Raw genomic sequence first — 17,074 nt, forward strand, 5'->3', positions numbered from 1 at the left:
GGAATCATCTAAAGCACAGAGTCAGGTCTTTGCAAAGATGCATTTTTGCAATTTTACTGTGTGCAAATTGGCTCCCACCCTTGAAAAGTAAACCATTGGATGTAAAGCAATTTGCAAGATTCTGAGGCAGCAAAAGACATGATGAAATACAAGGTATTTTTAAGGGAGGAGAAATTAGCATAAGCAAGTGTAAGAACTTCAATTTTCTTCAAAAATACTTGCCTTGTCATTGTTTTTAAGAGACTTCAAAGGCAATAGAAATATTTCAATGACGAATGGATGAATCTATGCAGCTGTTTTTGTTGTTTCATACTATTCTCCTAGCTGTAGGAGACAAAGTTAATCAGCAGTGATAGTCTGGTCAGGGCATCTTGCATGCAATTCTCTTAAATTGGCTTTAGCTTGAAGATCGGATACCTGGAACCCAGAATTACCAAAATGATGCTCTTGAGCTCCATCATAATTTACAGGGTTGTATTCAATGGGAAAGAGAATTGTTTTGATTTTCCATTGTCCTCGGTTCAGGCTTCAAAGCAAAGGAGTGGGTAAAACTCTTGCTAAGACTGGAGAGTGATCTTCTATTTACCTGACGGTTGTGTCTGGTTTTCCAAGAAACTTTCAACGTTACATTTTTTTTAACTTTCCATGCTGTCTTTTGAACTTCACTCTACACAAATTGGCTGCTATGTACTTTAAAAACACCAGAGACCACAACTCACAGTAAGTATCTTATCTGGTATAAAACACTTCAGAGTGTCTTGATTGACATTTGATTTTACTTAGAAAATCCAAATAGTAATTTATAACCCGAGAAATTGCCTGCCAAAGTACTTACTTTGTTTATTGAGAGAACCAGACCGAGTTTATGTTATAGTCAATGAATTTATCTTTATCACCTCATTCCCTTTGCTTCTCAGATTATTTCACACCTAAAGTTTTCTACGTAAATGTCTTACACTTACACTTGAAAATGGTGCTTTCTATCACGTATGAGTTTAAAGCAGCTGGAAAATACCTGAACTGGGGAGATAGCATCTGAGTCTTCATAATGCCCTTTTTATATTAGTCTGACGCAGACTTCTTCAGTGCTGCGAGGAGTTGTGTGATTTTGCCACTAATCTAATAGTGTATGACAGTTTATTTGCTACATGAGATCAACAGACTATCAATGTATGCAAACAGCAGAGGCCAGTCTCCTAGAAAGAGAAAAGGTAATCAGCTATAATGGCTTCCAGCTGGGAAAGAAACACCAAACAGCCAGCTCATCCTTCACACTGTCATCACCAGTACCTATTTTGGAGCCTCAGGAACTGTTGCCTTGGACCTGGCAAAATAAAACCACTCGACCAAGATTAAAGAGATGCCAGCAGGAATATCCAGGAATATTAATACTTTCTTAGTGGGGAATAAACAAACTTTCCAGAAAAATCCTTAAAGTACATTGAACCGCACGTTGCCAAGACAAGATAAACTCAAAATCCTAAATAGGTCAATATTGTTTATATAGCTTTTACTAGAATGGTGACTTCAATGTTATTATTCTTTGAGCCTCTTAATCATATTGGTTACCTTGGAGTTGACAACATGGAATCCATTTTATGTGGGCTCCATGTCTGGAAGCAATTACTTAGCATTTTTATAGAGTGGCTGCATTAAATTTTATTACTGAAAACCTGAGGACTCTGTGTTACCTTTTACCATTTCTTTAAAGTTACCCTTGAGGCTGGTAGTTAGCAATATATGCATTCTTTCAGGTTAATTAATGAGTTCTTGAAATAAGGGAACGTTCTGGAAACTTTCCTCATTCCAGTTCAGAGTTCCTCATGACTTGAAAATTAAAATGTTGTTAATAGAAATATTTGTGGTAGTTGCTATGCAAACAGTTTTGTGCTTTTCCTTAGCGTGGATGTTACTATGCTTGTGACCACTCTTTTAACCACTGTTCTGTTGTTAAAAGTAAATCTAGTTGGAAGCTTCCTCTGATCAATGCTATCCTTCTGGACTCTTCTTTCTCCAATGATACATTTTTAAAAACTTTTGCATGCTTATAAGGCAACTTCCACTTTCATGTCTAAGGGAAATATAACACTTTTTAAATTCAGGGTACTTAGTCTGGTCATTCATCTACTCCTTGCCCAGGTGTGACATTGGGGGATACAGAGCTAACACTCCCTTTGCACACCAGTGATTTCCAAAGGAAACCTTTAATCATTTTGTTGATTGAAAATATCTGTTTGGTGTTGATTACAGTCAGACTAGATTTATAATGTAGACGTGTGAAATTAATTCAATCTGCCTACAATCATTTGTCATCATACTCTTTGTTGGATTTGAATGCCGACCCGAAAGATGTAAAGGTCAGTTTTTAAGCCAACGGTAGCATACAACTCCCAGTAGTCTTGTCTCTTGATCCAATTGGGGCTGAAGATAGAAGTAGAATTGAAGAGCGGAAGAAGGAATATAATATGATAGAAACTAACCAGTACTAAAATGTCTGGGATAAAACTTATGGTAAATATGCAACAGAGCTTTAAAGTGTCACCCCTTAAATCCAAGCACAATGTTAACTTTTCTAATTGTTATTACTCAGTGCTTCCCAAAACTTTTACCCAGTGAATCCATTTTGGGGCTTGAACATTGAACATTATCTTGATCCTTCAGTTTACAGTGGAGAGGTGCTGAGGAGACTAATGGAAGCACAAGGGGATGGTTGGCCAAAGCTAATTCCCAGTTTGTAATTGGGGTCTCAACCCCACTTTGTCGAGTCCTGCTGTAACAAACTCTCGTCCTGAAAATAGGAGGCACTGCAAAAAAGGGTGATCAGAGACGTTTTAAAAAGCTGAAGGAAGATCAAAAGTGTACTTATGTAGTACAGCTGCTTGTTGGAAAGATTCTGAGATAAAAGTTTAATGAGAGGAAAATATTAACTTATGTTTTGATTGAAAAGATGAGAGGCTATTTATATTCAACAATCAATGAAGACCATCCCCGAAACACAACTTTTATTTTTAGATACTCTTTCTTTGTACTCTCTGCGAATGTTTCCAGAATAAAACCACTCTAAGCATTAATTTGCAGCTACAGCTTGTGGAAGAGCTACATGTGAAACATGAAGTAGCCAATCTTGTAATGGCTGATGGGATTTTTCTGATAGGAAGCTTCCATTGATCAGTAGTTTGCAGAAAGTCCAAAATCAGATAGATATAAATGCTCAATATAAAATCATACAACATGGAAAGAGAGCATTCAGCCCATCATTTGAAAGTGTTATTCTTACCGCAAAGTCCTGCAATTTGTTTTTTTTTCAAGCATTTGTCCAATTCACTTTGTGAAAGTTTACATTGAATTTCGGTCAATTGTTTCTTTTGGATCTTCTTTATGGTTGTGAATGAGTTTTCAGATCTTAGGCTGGGGTTTATTTCCAGAATAACAGCTGTTCCCCTTCAATCCTCCTTCGTGAACAGCCAGCGAATGTGCAAACTCTCAAGAAAGAGCGAAAAAAAGAAACAATGGAGGAAATCTCCTAAAGTTTCTTTGTTCTGGTGAAGCATGTCTGCAATATCTGGATACTTTCCACTCTGGATTAATACAGCTTTTGATTTTCTGACACTTTGATGAAAAAATAACCTAAAGGAATCTGAAATAAATGAGAGATTATTTAACAAATAAGTGGTTAATCATATGATCTAGTTATAATACATGCAATGATGCCCAATGGGATTCAGTATGTATCCCACTCACAAGGTGCAATTTGATGACTTACAATTTAATAAAGCAATTCAAAATCTTCAAACATTTGCAATTAGAATTACACCCTGGCATGTGTCAATATGTGGAACACACTGGCAGTGCTAGATAGATAAAGCAGCCCTATGTTTATATACTCTCTTTCCTATTACCAGTGTGTCATAACTTGATTCAGAACCAGAGAAGAGATACTTTTTGAAGTGTATTCATTGAAGTCAACTCTCTACTTCTGTAATCCCCTCAAACCCTGATTTACTACTGCGATGTGGGCTTTTGCCTTCTGTAGGGTATTTGTACCTGATGAGGAAACACTTTTGTTGGCTCCTGTAACATAAGGACTAGATGTGAGTAATGTAGAATTGAAAGGTTCAACAGATGTTTATTACAGATCCTGAAATATACAGATAAATACTAAGCTATTAGGTCACAGACTGCAGCACGCTTCAACTATCCATCACGTGGGCCCATTTAAAATGGAGTCTGAGAACTTTATACCATTAGATCATGTGCTATGATATAGTAATGATAGCATCAGCATGTCTCTTAAACCTACACTGCATACTGGATCTGAGATGTAATGCAACAATCTCCACAACCCTCTAAGATATCTGTGCTTCTCTAATTCTGGCCTCCTGAACATCCCTGATTTTATTTATACCACTGTTGGAGGCTGTGCCTTCAGCAGCCAAAACCCTAAGCTCTGGAATGCCTATAATTCAACGTATGCAAAGCAGGATCCCCCAAATGCTAACAGAGATAAATAACCAGCTAAGTAAAAGGCCAAACCGCAAATGCTAGAAAACTGAAAAATAGAAATTTATGGAAATATACACCAAATCAATCAACATCTATAAAAAGAAAAGTCAGGCAAGAGTGGAATGCTTCCAACATTTTTTGTTTTCTTTCTTTTAAATGAGCTGATAATCTGTTTCAGTGTTTTTTGTTGAATGAAGAATGTTGGCGGGACACCAGGAGACTTTTCTGCTCTCTTTCAAAATGCTGCAATGGGAACTTATATGTCCACCTGATCAGGCAAGTGGCTGCTCTGTTAGGTATCTCATTTAAAAAGTATCTCATATAAAAGACAGCATCTTTGGCAACGCTGTGCTCTCTCTGTAATGTATGAGAGTTTGCCTGGAATACATGCTGAAATCCTGGAAGGTGACATATATCCACAAAATTTCTGATTTAGTATGTGATCAATAAATTAACTGAAGAAGATAGTTCATTATTGAACAGTTAGATTGAGGGTTAAGAACATAGTAATTAAATTCTTGACTTTTTTCAAGAGGACCGTTCCTTAACGTAAAGGAGAAACATTGAGTATGGAGTGGAGGAAGCCCAAGACAGGGGTGGCACAGTACCTCAGTGGTTAGGACTGCTGCCTCACACCACCAGGGACCCGAGTTTGATTCCACCCTCAGGTTCACGTGGAGTTTGTACATTTTCACCTTGTCTGTGTGGGTCCCCTCTGTGTGCTCGGGTTTCCTCCCATAGTCCAAAGATGCGCAGTTTAGGTGGATTGACTGTGATGAATTACCCATAGTGTCAAGGGATGTGCAGTCAAGGTGGACTATCCATGGGAAATGCAGTGCTGTGGGGTAAATGGGTCCAGGTTTGATGTTCTTCAGAGTGTTGGTGTGGACCTGGTGGGCCGAATGGCCTGCTCCCACACAGTAGGGTTTCTATGATACCCATATTTGGATCCTAGCTTGAACTATCTTCCTTTGTTCCTCATAATCTTATAGTTGAAACTCAAAACTTGTCATTTCGATTTGAAAGTAGCTCAAGTACTTGTGCCTTTTCAACATCTTCCTCCTTTTATTTAGCACACTTTGTATTAAGAAAACTTAAGCAACAAGGCAGGCAACAGCAATGAATTAAAGATAGGACGTCCACATTAAAAGTGTTTTGGCAGCTTTTTGGTGAGAAAAGCACTGTTTGTCATTCCAATCATAATTCCTGCATAAGTGGCATATTTCAACTTCATTGCACCATTTACTTGTGAACACATTTAAAAACAATTAGTCACACCATAGCTTTAATAAAGATGATGCCCTTTAAGCTATTTGTTGGAAGTTGAGATGCTGATCCAGTTTTGCTGGATACAATGTTAAACTATATCACCGTTACTCATTAATGTGAAACAATCTGTAATGTAGCATACAATTTATTATAGGATTGTTAATATAGGATGGTAGAGGATTAATAGTGAGAGTTGTTAATCTTATTGACTAATTTGCTTTATCGACATAGACAGAATCTTGAAAACCCAGTTCATGAAGAGCATATCTTATTCTTCCCTGGAGCGTGAGCAGCGCAGGCATGGTCTAGATTTGTTGCCTATGCCTAATTGTCTGAGAGAAGATGGTATTGAGCTGCCTTTGCAAACTGTTGCAATCTCTCCAGCATAGGTGACCTAGAACGCTGTTAGAAAGGTAAGTTATCCTTATATTGTTCATAGATCTTTGCCATTAGCCCACTGATTGTTTATGTTAAACTGGTTGCTGAGGTACATGGGTCTAAAATCTCAGTTGCCTGCTTTTGCTGACAGTTGGCGGAGATTTTTACTTTTCAGTTCTAACATTGATCCAATATTGTTTTCTTTGTCCTAAAGAATACAAAGAGACATTGTTTAGTTTACCGTGAAGCCTGTTCTGAGGAAAAAACTAATTGCAGCCTGTGCATGCACAGAATTGCCAGCAGATGTCCTCAGTGTACCATGATACCATCAATGTCACTTAAACAATGCTGTACCATTTTAAGCACCTACTTCCAAGTTTAAAATCAGTTTCATCCAGGCTTTGATTTTTAGTTGAGCCATTATTTTAATGTTCACTGTGACATTACATCTTAGACGACTTGTGGTACGGAGTGTGGTATGTACCAACTATTTTGAATGGTTTAGATGACCTTTGTATGGTCTATCTCTTGTCCTTGAAATATATTACTGACAAAACAACATAAGAAAATTGAAGACATGTAAATATAATTTGGTCTATCAAAATTCACCCTGACTGTCCTATTACATTAGTCAAATGTATTTTGAACAGTGTCAGTATCCCCTCTAACAGATAATTCTGACGTTTAACACATTTTAAGGATGTTCTTATTAATCTCGATTTTAAGTTTTGTTTTCATTAATTTAAATGTGTCTTTTTGTATCACGTTGGTCACACTTCTTGCAGATTGCCTAGCACCTGAAACGTGCGGGTGAGCCAACCCAATGTGCTATATTCAGATTTCTCTTTTAGTACTGCCTCCAAACTCCTCCACAGGACCAGAAAAGTTCAGCCTGGGGTTTCCCTCACTAATTTAATCTATATTCTGTAATTGGAGAGTTGACTTTTCTTCATTGACTTTTAAATGGAAGATCAATTTCTAGAATGATTGGACCCTAGAAGCCATACATTGCATTTTAACCTCTATGCAAAATACAATGGAACAACAAACTCCTCTATGAAGGATTATTTTCTTCCATTGGCTCAGGGTAAATTTTGCTTTTCCCCAAAACAAACACATTACCTCAACGGCCCCACCATGACTTGGAGAAAAACCTTTATAAACAGCAGCAAAAGAAAAGTGTCAAAGTAAGTCAAACATCATATGCACCCACATCAGCTCCACGAAATTTCATTCTGTTACTGTTGGCTCTTGGAAGAAGTTGTGGTCTGGCTAAGGATAGAAAGAGACTGCATCATCTGGACTGTTGGTAAGACTACCTTTTTATTTAACATTCTATGAACTTATTTACACCATTGAGCTTAGCACAGCACAGAATCATTTCTCTCTACTGTCATGTGATTTGTTACATCAAGCATTGCTTTATTTCACTAAATGTTGCTGGAAGGAACGCAAGAAACACAGGATATTGCCTCCATGACTATCTATCTGCTTGGTCATAGAATGTAGGAAATATTAGTTCAGCTGGCTAGATGGCTGGTTTGTAATGCGAAGTAGTGCCAATAGCATAGGTTTAATTTCCACACTAGCTGAGGTTACCATGGGAGAGTCTTCTTCTCACCTTTCCTTTTGTCTCTCTCTCTCTCTCTATCCTTCTACATTCCAGGTCTTAGTGCACACAAAGCCTTATGGTCATTGAGGTGACTGAAGTAAAGTGAGTACACCAGTCTCCCAATTCCTCAGCTAAAACATTCTGATTCTTTTTTGTTGTGTGGAACTCCATCTTTAACAAATGGACTCATTTACATTTGCTACTAACTGTGAGAGGTTATATTCCTCCAATGTTTCTGCCTAATGTAACACCTTCCAAATCCAACTTTAGAGAGTACTCTTTATGTTTTCTCCTTTCCCCCCCTCCCACTCCTCCCTCATCAGTTGTCTCAGACATGAAAGCCTCCTTTAAGCAGAGGAAAGTAATGTCATTAATCAGTGTGAGCGTTATCACCAATATGCAGGATCATCCTTTAATCTAACTGAAGTTCAGAACAAAGATCACTTCAAGCGAGAACAGATTTGGTATTGAAAATTTCTTGGTGTGGCTGTACATGTTGTGTTATGTGCCTTGGCTTCATTAAATAATATCTTTATATTGTAAAATTTTCATCTAGATTTTTGTAGAATCATGGAGACTGTATGGCCCTTTGAAATTGGCAAGTGAGACTTGGATTGAGAAGTCCTACCCCTATTTCCAAATATAACTTTAATTTTTTACCAGTAGGGGAACGTTGGCAAGGCATCGCTCACGCATGTAGGAAAGCCAAACTCAACAGGTCAGTTCAAGTTGTTGTAAACAGAGTCTAGTTTTGGCCTTAATGGACAGTCTGTAAATTGTGAATTATTATGAGAGCAATAAACACTGTTGGAATGTGAATAAGATCTAGAGAACTGTGAAGCTGTCAAGTTATTGAAGTCCTTAGCCATTCAAAAATTAAACTTGAGCCTACATATATCAATGAGAAGTGAATGGAAACTCAAGCTACAAAGTTATTTAAATGTCCAGCCCTTTAAAAATTAGAACAGAATAGGCAACCTATGTCAGTGAGTCTTGAAAATAGTCTGCCCTAACAGTTTTATTAGCTGTTGGTAGACATTACCCCAAGAGCTATGACTATGGGCAGAACATTAGGGGGGCAGATGTGGGCAGCTCATCACCCCCATTCCCCCTCCCTCCATACTCCTAGTAATGAAAGTTAGCTGGAAGCTGACTTGTCCATTGGAAGTTCATCCCGCAATCATAATGCTGACATAAATTGACAAATTACAAGACTTGTTCCCCTTATGTCTTGCCCTTGGGAGCTGTTGGCCAATTTGACTTGCTGACAGCTCCAACAGTAGTGCCACAGGCTTAATAGTGGGCACTGCCAGTACTGCAGGCAAGCCCTCAAGTCGCCCCCATGCAACATGGTCAATGGTATGTCCAGGGGATTGGTTAAGGGATGGCTTTTAAAACTTAGACTGGGGACAAGGGAGTCAGAGGTGAGCTTGTCAGTGCAGCTGGATGTGCAGGAAGGCGGATACTATTTTCAAGGGGTGCCTCTGATGTGCGAAGGGCTGCCCTAAATACAGCAACACCTCCCTTTCGCCCCACCATTCCCAGTAAAAAACTGGGAATACCATTCCCAATCAGTGCCCATGCCAACAGTATTGTGATTTGGGAAATGTGTTCTCAGTGTCAATTGAGCATCTAACAAGATTAATTGACACTTAATTTTTTATTAATGTATGGAGCTGATTTTGGCATCTACATGCTCTGTGTTGTGGGAATGAGATCAAAGGTGGGAGGGATGGAAAGCTAGTGAGTTATTCATTTCCCTGCGTTAAATCGAACCCACAACAGAAAGCACACCTAACAAGCCGGGGGCAAGTAATATCCAGCAGCATGTCATTATTATTGCTTGGCTGCTTTCTGCAATCTCTCACAGTCTTGGTTGGGGAACTTAAGTTCAAAGTTTAATTGACAATGATTAGCTGTCTTTGACATGCGGTATGATAAATACAAGTCTATTTGCTTTTATAGAGGGATTAAGCACTTCAGAGGTTTTAAATAATTTTAAATGGCTTTCATGAATGAGTTTTTTTTATTGCAGTGAAAGCTGCAATAGATAACTAGACAATTACTTTATTTCATTTCAGAAATGACTCCTGATGTCTGGCCATAATGGGTACTGGGTGAGGTGGCATGGAGGATATAAAACACAATTGGTGATTGGCATAAGTTGACCTTTTGTTGGCATGTGAGGTATGAGGAATCATGGGAATGTTGGAGACATGGGTTGGCTTGAAACGACATCAGGGCTACAATCAGTCATAGAATCATAGAGTCCTCACAGTATGGAAGCAAGCCATTTGGCCCATCGAATCCATATAGACCATCTGAACAGCATCCTACCCAGACCCAACCCCTTACCTATCCCTGCATTTTCCCATGGCTAATCCATCTAACCAGCACATCCCTGGAAACTATGGACAATTGAGCACGGCCAGTCCATCTAACCTGCACATCTTTGGACTGTGGGAGTACACCAGAGCACCCAGAAGAAACCCACGCAAACACCAGGAGAACGTGCAAATTCCCCACAAACAGCTGCCCGAGTTTGGAATCGAACCCGGGTCCCTGGCGAATTGTGGCAGCAGTGCTAACCACTGAGTCACCATGCCACCTGTGATGGCGACGTATGGGGACATGAGTTAGAATGAGGCCTATAAGGGGTAATAGGGGTACATGGGGATAAGAAGTGCAGTCTGGTTGACCTAATATTCACCAAAACAACTGGGACAAAGTGCCAGTGAATTGAAGCAGGCCTTTAAAACAGGCCTCCTCAGGACTTGGTAGCCCCTATTGCCACTTTCCGATCTACATCCAGGGCTGGCAGGCCTGTGTCCATCCCACCCTCACCTCAACCAGTGATTGAAGATCCTGCAACTTGGGTGAGTTTCCATCCAGGACATGCAGCAAGTAGGGAGGTTTCTTGGCTCCCACAACCTGACGTAGGAGCCTTTATTGTCCATTGAGAAAACTTGCTGACAGAAACTGCCAATAACAGAAAAAAAAGAATGAGATACACAGAAAATGTTGAGAAAAGTCTTTGGGATTCTTGCTTCCGAGAGATTATTCTCCAGTGAATCCAGTGTTCATGGATTAAATCATGAATTGTGGACTTTTGGGTTAATGAATTTACTGTAGCACAGAGCTAACATAGGCTACTATATTACAACCAAACAAAAACATAGCATACGTCACCAATCAGAAATTCCACATGTATAAACAGCACCTGGCAGGATGACTTCATTGTTGTAACAATGGGATAGGTAAGAATTATATACCACACCTTGAAAGAATACACACATGCTTCCATTGAAATAAACCTTATTAAATTGTGGTTCCTAAGGGCTCTTACAATAAGATCATTGATTCATCATCCCCCTTCACCAGTTTACGACTCACTACACAAGGTATATGTGCAGATAAACACATAACAGTAATCCTAAACCTACAAGGCAGATGTTGTCATACTCTTAATACCACACGTCGACTTAAGTCAGACAATGTAATCTTTTCATCTAGTATATAATCGCTATTTAGGTTGGATCTGCTGCATTCACCTGGAAAAATGCTTTTTGTGCATCAATAAACAATTTAGCCTCTGCCATTTATCTGATATGCGGGAACAATTAGCTGCATTGTAATCCTGGCAGACCTGATATGTATCATGCGATTTCTCTCTAAGTGGCCAGCAAGGTGTCTGTAACAGACCTGCTGCAGTGCAACAAATTTTTCTCTAAAGTTGATTACTTGAGCCCCAAACATCAATTGCAAGATGGAATGGATTATATATCGTTGTATTATGATGGAGGCTTGGGTTTGATGACAGGATGAATGGCATTTTTTTAATCTCTAGAGGGATGTGGGATTTAATGCATATTCCTGGTTGGCCTTGAGAAGGTGGTGGGAAACTGGTTTCTCGATCTGCTGAGGTCTATGTGCTGTAGGTATGGCCTTAGGGAGAGAATTCCAGGATTTTGACCTGGTGACACGGAAGGAATAGCGATATATTTCCAAGCCAGGACGGTGAGTGGCTTGGAGGGGAACATGCCGGTGATGGTTTCCCATGTATCTGCTGCCCTTGTCTTTCTAGATGGAAGTGGTTGTGGGTTTGGAAGGTGCTGTCTGAGGATCTTTCGTGAATTTCTGCATTGCAACTTGTAGATAGTACACATTGCTTTGACTGAGCATCAGTAGTGGAGGAATGGAAGCTTGTGGATATGGTACCAAGCAAGTGGGTTTCTTTGTCTCGGATGGTTTCAGGCTTCCTGAGTGTTGTTGGATTTGCACTCAACCAGGCAAGTAGGGAATATTTCATCACACCCCTGACTTGTGTCTTGTAGATGGTGGATAAGCTGTGGGAAGTCAGCGGATGAATTACTCACTGCAATATTCCTAGCTTCTGGCTTGTTCTTGTAGCCACTGTGTTTTTATGGTGAGTCCAATTGCGTTTTTGATCAATGGTAACCTCAAGATGTTGATAGTGGAGGATTCAGCGATGGTAAAGCCATTGATTGTCATGAAGAGGTGGTTAGATTGTCTCTTATTGGGGATGGTTATTGCTTGGCATTTGCGTGGTGTGAATGTCACTTGCCACTTGTCAGCCCAAGCCTGGATATTGTCTACATCTTGTTGCATTGGAATATGGACTGTTTCTGTATCTGAGGAGGCACAAATGGTCATACAGACATTGAGTCATAGAGTTGTACAACACAGAAACAGGCCTTTCAGTCCATGGTGATCAGATATCCTAAATTAATCTAGTCCCATTTGCCAGCATTTGGCCCATTTCCCTCTAATTCTTTCCTATTCATATACCCATCCAGATGCCTTTTAAATGTTGTAATTGTACCAACCTCCACCACTTCCTCAGGCAGCTCATTTCATACTTGCACCATCTCCTGTGTGAAAAAAATTGCCCCTTAGGTCTCTTTTAAATTTTTCCCCTCTCACCTTAAACCTATGCCCTTTAGTTTTATAACACTCTTTAAGGTCATTCCACAGACTCTGACGCTCCAGGGAAGATAGCCCCAGCCTATTCAGCCTCTCCCTGTAGCACAAACCCTCCAACCCTGGCAACATTCTTGTAAATCATTTCTGAACCCTTTTGAGTTTCACAACAACCTTCCTGTTGCAGGGAGACCAGAATTGGACACAGTATCCGAGTGATACCCTATTGGACACAGGCTTTCTGTCACAAAAACATCCTTCAACATCATCCTCTACTTCCTGCTACTCAGCCAATTCTGGATCCAATTAGTCAATTTTCCATGGGCTCTTACCTTCACTATCAATCTCCCATGCAAGTCCTTACCAAAACATGATCTGCAGACAATCCTTTGAATTCATTCCACTTGCTATTAAACTTAATATACGTTGGATAGGAGATCTTATTTTGAAGATACAATTTCTTGTTTCCTTTTCCTAGCTGAATTTGTTAAAAAAAAACTGTGACACTTCATGGACTACAATGTTTTTTTGAAACTGTCATATTGGTCAACTATTAATTACGCAATGTAGTGTTTTATAATTGAAGTGAAAACAAACAATTAAACCTCTAAGCGACCACAAAAGACCCCAGGTCCTATTAATTCACACCATTCAAAAACTTTTCTGAGATGACACTTTGTTGTTGTGAAGCAATAACTGCCATAGACATAAACTAATAGGATAGAATGTTATAGTGGTCTGAGCAATGTGGACTATGGTGAGATTTGTGGCTAAATTGGATGAGAAGCTGAGTGAAGCCGATTGCAACATCAGGATCATCTCAATCCAGTCTTTATACTTTTCACAAGCAGTGTGGCTAGTTCCTCACTCGGCAGCAGTGAGTTCCCAATTAAGGGAGATTATTGCTTGGTCAATACCTTATTGATGGGGTGTTCCACAGGGATTGGTACTATATCCACTTCTGTTTGCCATTTACATAAATGACTTGGATAAGAAGATAGGAGGCATGATTAATAAGTTTGCAGATGACTCCAAAATTGGTGGTATAGTGGATAGTGAAGAAGGTTATCTAAGATTACAAAGAGATCTTGATCTACTGCATCAATGGGCTGAAGAATGGCAAATGGAGTTTAATTTGGATACATGTAAGGTAATGCATTTTGGTAATAAAAACAATGGCAGAACTTATACAATTAATGGTAAGGCCCAGGGTGGTGTGGTAGAACAGAGAGATCTAGGGGTTCAGGTACATAATTCTTTGAAATCACAGGTAGACAGGGTTGTTAAGTAGACATTTAGCTTCATTGCTTAGACCTTTGAGTATAGGAGTTGAGAAATCATGTTGAGTTTGTACAGAATGTTGGTGAGGCCTTTTCTGGAGTATTGTGTGTGGTTCTGGTCACCCAGTTATATGAAGGATATTATTAAACTGGAGAGGGTTCAGAAAAGATTTGCCAGATGTTGTCAGGTATGGAGGGTTTGAGATATAAAAATAGACTGGAAAGGCTGGGGGCATGGGAGGATGAGGGATGACCTTATTGAGGTTTATAAAATCATGAGGAACATAGATGAAGTGAATGATAAGGATCTTTTCCCTGAAGTAGGAGAGTTCAAAACTAGGGGACATATTTTTAAGGTGAGAGGAGAAAGATTTAATAAAGACATGAGGAGCAACATTTTTTACATAGAGATTGGTTTGTGTGTGGAATGAACTGCCAGAGGAAGTGGTGAATGCAGGTACTGTTACAACGTTTAAAAGACATTTAGATAAGTACATGAATAGGAAAGGTTTGGAAGGATATGGGCCAAGTACGCAAGTGGGACTAGTTTAATTTGGAAACATGGTCGACGTGGACTAGTTGGACTGAAAGGTATGTTTCCATGCTGTATGATTCTATGATGGCCTAACTTGCCTCATTAATATTCAGTTTTCTATTTTACCAAACTTGCCCAACAATCTAAACATTGAAAAAACTCATCATAGAAACCAATCCGGATACGTGGCAAATTCAGCTTGTTTCTTGCTCCAACACCATTGAATGTAATGTTAGATTTTTACCATTACATCAAATTCAGTGAATCTCCCTTCAAAAGAATTAAGGGCCTGATATCCTCCCTCCCTGGTGATCACAAAATTGCAGAATGTTTACAGTATGGAAGAAAGCTGTTGGTCCATTGTGTCTGAACTGGCTCTCCGACAAGCACTATGAGTTGGTGCCTTACCCCTTACCATTGCATATTGTAAATGTAGATGGTGAGAGACATGGTGAGAATGGAAATAATGGGGCAAGTTGGTCCTGGAAAGGAGCACACTCCCTTCTCAACACCTTATAAATTAAGTTCTGAGTGACCTTTTTGATTTGCCATCAACTGAGTCCTTAATTTGTCAATTAATGGCTAGTTAAGTGCCTCAACTCACCATGTCCTTGATCACTGCCTCACAGGCAGTTGAGAAAGATGGCTAGTTTCCTGTCACGGTTGGAGGAGAGAGACCTTCAATTGCTCCAATCTGTGGGTAATTGGAGATGGAGGGGAAAATGGGTGACTTATGAAAGTCACTCATCTTTTCTTGCTTCTGACACCCCCTCACTCCCCTCTCCCCATGACCTTCACCCCACAGAAAGTAAATAATAACAAACCCTTCTTATCACTGGATCCCCTTAGGAGTGGGCCTCAATTGGTCATCAGATGCCATTGGCTTTTGGCTGGTGGTTCCTGATGATCTTGCTAGTGTTGAGTCACATGACTTGCAGAGAAAGTCCCCTATGTTCTTCCTGTCAGCTCTTAATGAGTTGTTGATGGGTGACTTGGTGATTTATTCCAAGGGTGGGTCAGATTGTAGGTCCCACATTACATGCTCATCCACACACTTTTTAAAGGGGAGGAAAAATTCCATCCTGTATGTTCAAAAGCAAGACATTGAGAAATTACTATAGTTCCGACAGTTGTTATTTTTGAGTGGTGTATGCTTTAAGTTTCCTGTAATAGAGAAATGTATCAATGTTTCTAATGCTTATATTGGAAATTGTAAAAATATACAATTTTACTGAACTTGCCTTGCCAATAAACAGGAGTTGCCTTTCAAATAATCCCAAAGAATAGTTTATTTCATCTGAAATAGTTCTTAGAACCCATTGCACTTGTGGTTTATGTTGTACTTGTTAATGTTATATTTCATTGAAATGTTTAATAATATTAAATACGCAAATTAATTTCAATAATAAAAGCAGAAAGTGCAGGAAATACTTAGCAGGCATCTCTGGAGAAAGCAATAGAGTTAGCATTTCTTCTTGGTGACCTTTCATCAGAGTCCTTGCTTTTGTACTAGTTATTAATCTCTGCATTTAAGATATGACACTTTGAAGCATGTGATATTAATTCATTAGGCAGCTACAGTAAGGGAAGTTTGAAACAAGTCCACAGAGGCCAGTATCCTGTCACCAAGTCACCCTTTATTTACATGTGTAGCGTCCTTGACACTGATCCAGCTCCCTCAGAGCCAGCTCTCAGAGTGAAAAGGATGTCTGAAACTCCTGTTCTTACCTGTCAGCCAGTGTTCCCTGATTGGAACAGATTAACAGCCCCAGTCAGGGAACTGATATTCTATGAGGTCTACCTGGCTAGCCTCATTCCAATCACTACAACATAATGATTAATCTTTGTATCACACAATTTTGAAAGTGCCTATGATTAAAACTAAGCTTATATTATTTTAATTGTACACAAATTGATATAATAGGATAATTAGCAGAAATCTCTTCCTAATTCAATGGCCAAATTGTTCACTGAGGTTCTGAAATTATACTGTGAGATGCTAAATAATTTTGCAATGAGAAACATTTACCTGAAGTTCTTGTCTTTCTCATTTCAGTGAAGATGATAACCCACTTAAAGTAATATAGAGGTGAGAAAGGAATTTCAGGTAACATTGTTATACTGAGGAATCCATTGAATGATTTGAAAACTTGTGTTTTACTTTATCCTGACATGGTACTCATTTAATTCTGGAGATAAAAGCCAGTTGATTTTGGCTGTTGGCCATGATTATACTGCTCACTGTATTTGTACTGACTAATATAAATATACTTTGGGTGAACAGAATGTGAGCTGATGTACCCAATGAGCACGAAAGATCATTATCAATCATTTAGAACATCACTGCGTGCTTAAATTACATAGTTTTTTTGCAATGCATGTTACAAAAATTGTAAATCAATATTTCATAAAATGTTAATTAAATTGTTTAATTAAAAACTATAATTTTGCCAACTTAATCGAGAGCAAGCAAAGAGACACAAACCTTTCTCTCAGGTACATGTTCAATTTAACATCCTGTTACATTATTTACTTTAAGGTTGCAGTGTTATTCGG

This window comes from Rhincodon typus, chromosome 32, assembly GCF_021869965.1.
Source record: "Rhincodon typus isolate 14 chromosome 32, sRhiTyp1.1, whole genome shotgun sequence".
NCBI lineage: Eukaryota > Metazoa > Chordata > Chondrichthyes > Orectolobiformes > Rhincodontidae > Rhincodon > Rhincodon typus.